This window comes from Nicotiana tabacum, chromosome 8 (assembly GCF_000715075.1).
Source record: "Nicotiana tabacum cultivar K326 chromosome 8, ASM71507v2, whole genome shotgun sequence".
Lineage (NCBI taxonomy): Eukaryota > Viridiplantae > Streptophyta > Magnoliopsida > Solanales > Solanaceae > Nicotiana > Nicotiana tabacum.
In genome coordinates, this window is record NC_134087.1 from 85,866,689 (window position 1) to 85,872,688 (window position 6,000).

The window sequence follows — 6,000 nt, forward strand, 5'->3', positions numbered from 1 at the left end:
CTGCCATTTGTAATCTCATTGAAATAGCTCTCGGTTGACTAATACACAAGGTTTTGAACACAGAGTAAGGCATCAAATTGATGCTTGCTCCCAAATCATACAAGGCACAATTGCACTTACTTGATGAGTCATTTTGATGGTCGCATAATTCATAGATCTCTTTTACTCACTGTTTACTATGAAAATGGTTATAATAATTAAATTTGTTGATGCGACTCTAAAAATACGTGATCTATTTTTATGCTAGTTGTTAAGTAGTTAATACTAGATATGTGAAGATAAAAGATGATAATGCGAGCTAAAATGAATTATAATTGAACCGAGGGGTTTGGCTATTCGGGCCTCAGACTGACCGATGCGGGACCTCGAGGTCGATGCCTGGGCTCGGGCTTGAGCTATCAGGGATAATCGGGGAAGGGATAATAGTTAGGATATGATTAAGGAAGGCTCTTTATGGTCAATGACAAGCAATAAATGGAGAATAAGTATGAACGCAATAAATGAAGGTAATAATCTCGAGAGAGTGTATGAGAAAGCAAAAAGAGTATTCTTCTATATTTCTTGTGAAGCAGATGGAATAACAGATTTTACAAAGTTCCAAGGATCCCCCTTATACAGTAGGGGAAATCCCAACATAGTACAAGATACATTAATGATAAGGAAAGCGAGATGGGACAACTGACTAGTTTAATAATGCAGGCGCAGACCAGCTTTAGACTAGCCTTATAGACTTAACTGGCCCGGCTGCATTCTTTAGAAACTCCCCATGCCCGCTGGGGTCTCGGCCAACATTATCCCCAGGCCGGGTGTTGATAGATCTCGAGGGGGGTACTCGGTCCGTGGTCTCGAGCCTCCGAGGTGATTTCCTGAAATGCCTTATCAACGAGAAATTGGTCCCCCCGATTTCACTGTATACAGATAGTCCCTGCGTTTCTTAGAGAGAAGCAACAAGAAATGATTTTGACATCCCATTCTTTGGGCTTCCCATAATGACGTCATGCTGATGATGCAAGCCTCCATGATTACCGAAACATTTCGTCGTTTCGCTTTTTCAGGACCATTAAATGAGTTGTGGTTTCTTATTCTTCAGAACCATAATGCCGTCATTGATTCATCTCCCATAAACGCATTGAATGCGCCTATCGTTACATTTTTCGAGGGCGATAATAGCGTCGTCGGTTACTTTGCCCCTTTTTATATAAATGGAGGCCTCCTAGGATCAGTCTTTTATCCAAATATCCTTCAATACCTATCCATTCCTCCTTTCTTGCTATCTTTACTCTTTTTTGTTCACCATGTATGAGGCCCATGGCCTCAAGATTTTATGGTGATATCAGGCATGCTATGGCCTATCTCCCGGACCTTCTCTGGTCGAGCGAGATTATGCTATTTTTATGTTGTTGTTGTAGTCTTTGTTGGCTCAGAATGATGAAGCAGAGGGTCAATTTCCTCCGACCAAAAGAAAAGAAGTATTTGGATCTGCTCAAGAGGGGGCTCGGATTATACACCGCTGCTCACCCTCCTTCCTCGGCTTGGCGCATTACACCCCCTTTGGATTCCTTGGGGTATGGCGGCGCTTTCTACTAACTGTTGCTTCCCAGGCCGGGGTAATGTCAAAAGAAGTGGCTTTATAATAGTAATGCTGGCGGAGTTCATACTAGCCAGATTTTTCACCCAGCCACTTCTTGGCTACTTTCGGCTTCTCCTTCATCATTTTGCTCTTCTCCATCACTTTCCCCTTCTACATCTTCCCTTTTGAAGATGCCATTCTGTGGGGTCGAGGTGAGGCTCCCTGGGGGATGACGCTTTGGGAGATATTGTCTTTGAGGTCATGCACTTGAGGGGATGATATCCGAAAATGTTTCTATTGAGGATGCACCTTTGAGAATAGGTTAGGTTCTTAGGCTTTTATTATATGTACACCATTCTTCTTCTTTGTTCTTGTGTAAGGAACCCTCGTGGGCTTTTGTAATCATATGTAAGGACTCCTCGTGGGCTTTTGTAATCATATGTAAGGACCCCTCGTGGGCTTTTGTAACAGAATATTTCTTGAATACAAAGATTTGTTTCTCCAATTTGTCTTCGATGCTTGCTACATTCTTTTGTGTTTGTGGAGACTCTGAATGCATGACTCTGTCTGTTGTTTCTAATACCGAACCCGTATGCGTGTATTCCTTTCGGGCTTTGGTTGATAAAAACGGCTTCGCGCGGAATCTTTTGTGATCCCTTTGATCGAACCTGAATAGGGTTGACAGACTTGGGTCGCCGGGAACTTGACTTCGAGTAAAATGAGAATAACATTTTAGGCCTTGGAATCATGACTTATTAGTTAAACTCCGTGGTAACCTCTGAGAAGAAATTTGCTCGGGGGCCCGTGGACGGGGGCTGCCTTTGATTTCTTTAGGGCAGTCCCCGAGCGGAGGTTCGTTCAAATTTGGACCACCTGGAAACGTGCCCTGGGCTTAGTGTGAATAGCCTTATGGTGCTATAGATAGATTTTGAAAGAGGGTTTGTCTGATCTTGGACGATACCCAAGGCCAAGCCCAATTGGGTGGAGTTCAAATACTTATTTCCTTGGAGCCTGATTCCCTTTTGACAAAAAAACCCCGACCTCGAGTATCACCTCGGGTCTCGTCATGATGCTATTGGCTTCTTAGACCTTAAACTTCCCTTTGATGGAGATCCTCAAGGTTGGGTACCACCTCGGTGTTGGCAAAGGCATCATCGGCTTTCTAGAGCCTAGCCTTGTCTTGATGGAGGTCCTCAAGGTCGAGTACCACCTCGAGAGTGGTGATGGTGCTATTGGCTTCTTGGAGCCTAACCTTGTTTTGATGGAGGTCCACGAGGTCGGGAAACACCTCAAGATTGGCGATGGTGTTATTGGCTTTCTGGAGTCTAACCTTGTTCTCATGGAGCTCCTCAAGGTCGGGTACCACCTCGGGACTAGAGAGGGTGTAATCGGTTAGTGTTCTTAACCGGCTTTGAGGCAGGCGAATCATTGCCATTTTTTCATATATAAATAGGGTTGTTTCTGCCTTTTCGGGGTTACCCCATTTAAGCAGTTGTCCTTCTCTTTTTGAGGTAGCCTTTCAGCACTCTAGCACTAACGCATCTACATATATTCCTGCTTTTTAGTTCTCTAATTTTGTGACCGCCATAGAGGCTATGTCGAGGTCTGTCCTATAGGGAAGGGAGAGCTCCGCCTCCCGCCTTCAGGACCATCGAGGTCTGCTAACTTTGCGATGTCGATCGACTACGCCCTTCATTGTTAATGACGAGGAAAACAGAGACCTGGTATGGATTGGTCGCTTCGTCTGGGTGCGAACCATTGACATTATACCCGAGGAGCTCATGCCATTCACTGAGGAATGGAGTTATACTTGTAAGTGGTGCATCTTGTGCTTCATCAATTTTTTCTATGACAAAAACTGGTTTCGTAATCGTGCCTTCCTCTGCAGCGGTTTCATGGATGCCGACCGACATTCCTGATCTGTTGGACTGGGTTTGAAACTTGGCGACTCACTCGACCTGTAAGGAACGCAAGTGGAGAGCTTTATCTCGGGGAAGATGGGAAGCGAAATACCATAGTGAGTGTTGTGCTATTCCTTCCTTGCTATTACCTTCCTTTTTCGTTGATAGCATTTCGGGAGATAATAGAAACTCGGGGTCGCATATATCGAGTGACCGTGCTTCGACTATAGCAGTCTCTTTCAGGGCCGAAGGTACTGGATTGGTAGGTGTGCGTTCGGCCTTCGAGGAAGCCCAGCGGCTTCACTTTGCGGTGAGTTTTGGCACAGGTTTTTCGAGCTTCGCGCCTTCCTTTCATTACTGAGTTTTCTTTTGCAGGCATCCAACAAGCTCGAGTCCGGCTATGGAAAGCTCCGGATGAGGAGAGATCCCTGAGGCTCCTTTGTGATAAAAAAAGGTCGACTTGGTGCATTTTGCATTGTTAGGTGAGCTAAAACTTAAACTACAAAAACAACTTGAAGGAGCAAGTGGTTTTCCATCCTAGATGAGTGTGCATTCCGCTTTCTGGCTCCTGGGGCTAATACTTAGTTTATTTTAGTTTTAGAAAAGGACGGAGGCCTTGGAACGCCTTTGAGATGAAGTTGGTCGGGCCAGGCGTAAGCGTGATGAGTTGAAAGCTCAGGCAGAGGCTCAAGCTTTAGGGGGGAAGGATGCTCTGGCCAAAGTTCCTGCTTTTGAAGCTCAACTTCGCCTAGCTCGCGACAATGCTTTGGTTTAGACAGAAATGATTGTAGAGCTCGATTCCGAGCTTTCAAAAGTCAGGGCTGAGGTCGTTGATGCCCGGGCAGAAGCTGTAATGAGCTGAACTAAGGCTGACCAGGAGATGTTGATCTATTCAAAGGATCTAGCCAATGCTCAAGCCGAGCTGAGAAGGATCCTCGATCGCGAAGGGAGGATTGAAGAATATGCTCGTTGCAAGTCTTGAAGAAAGACTCTCGATGTGACTCGTGATAGGTGTTTCGCCCTCCCGGAGGGGCTGGCGCTAGTAAGGGCGGATGAGCATGATGCTCGATTGCTTTTGCCTGATGCAGAGGAAAGCGAGGATGATACCGGTAGGCCGTAGCCCCCAGTGGGAGGGCATAGATTTTATCATCTGTATGTAACATTTCCAAAGCATGTTTGTAGCTGGAGGTTGAGTCTCTTGCATGTGTATGAAAGAAAACCTTGTGGCTTTACTCCTTTCGCATCTTTTTCTACCCTGATCTTGGCCAGGCGAGCTAGTTTTTTCGTTGGTAGGAATTCTTAGAGTAATGATGTGGCCCCAGGGCTCGTTGGATTGGCAACAATGGCTCTTACGCCCTTGGTCGATGTGACCTTTTAGCGTACGTGGGCTGGCGATAATGGCTATTATGACTTGGGCCGATGCGGCCTTTTAATGTAAGCTGGCAACAATGGCTCTCAAGCTTGGGGTCGATGCGACCTTTTAATGTAAGCTGGCGATGATGGCTCTCACGCTTTGCCTTTAGGCATGTATAATTAACTATTTTGGGTATGGTCTCCGAATCGGGTTATGACTCAAGCTCATTTTGACCCTCCAGTTTTCAAAATTTCAGTTGGCGATGGTGGATCTTGCCCTTTCAGTTGATATGACTTTTTAGTGTGTGGCCCTGAGGCTCGTTAGGATGGCGACAATGGCTCTTATGTTTTGACCTTAGGCATATGTAGGCTTTGTTTTCCTCTCGTTAAGGACTTTTTGAAATGATTTTGCTTGACTCGTCATCTGTTCGGGAAGAACCTCAATTTCAAGTCGTTTGCAGCGATGTTCGAGCACCTCCAAAGGTTTGGCTCATAGGATGATTATCTCGAACCTTGTGATTTGAAGATAACATGCTCGAAGCCCTTTTGAATGTCGAGGGTATCATGTTTAACTGGTTCTTTTCGAACTAGATTTGAAGTAATGGCCTATGATTTTGTAGCGACGATCGGGCGTCCCCGAGTCGCATTAATTTGGCGGGTAAAGTCGTATGACCATAGTCATTTGTGTTTGGCCGGAGCCATTTTTAGTCCCGAGTGTAGTAGTTTAGGCATCTATATCGAGGGTATGGCTTTTTAGGGGTCTTACAAATTTGATATATAGCCTAAACTTCGGGATCGAGTTTATACCTGTAGTAAGGTCTTACAAAATTTTCATGTTGTTGAGGTCTTACAGGTTTTTCATGTTGTTGAGGTCTTATAGTTTTTTCATACCGTTGACGTCTTACAGGTTTTTCATGCCGTTAAGGTCTTACAGGTTTTTCATGCCGCTGAGGTCTTACAGTTTTTTCATGACGTTGAGGTCTTACAGTTTTGTCATGCCGTTGAGGTCTTACAGTTTTTTTCATGCCGTTGAGGTCTTATAGGTTTTTCATGTCGTTGAGGTCTTACCGGTTTTTCATGTCGTTGAGGTCTTACAGGTTTTTCATGCCGTTGAGGTCTTATAGTTTTTTTATGTCGTTGAGGTCTTATAGTTTTGTCATGCCGTTGAGGTCTTAC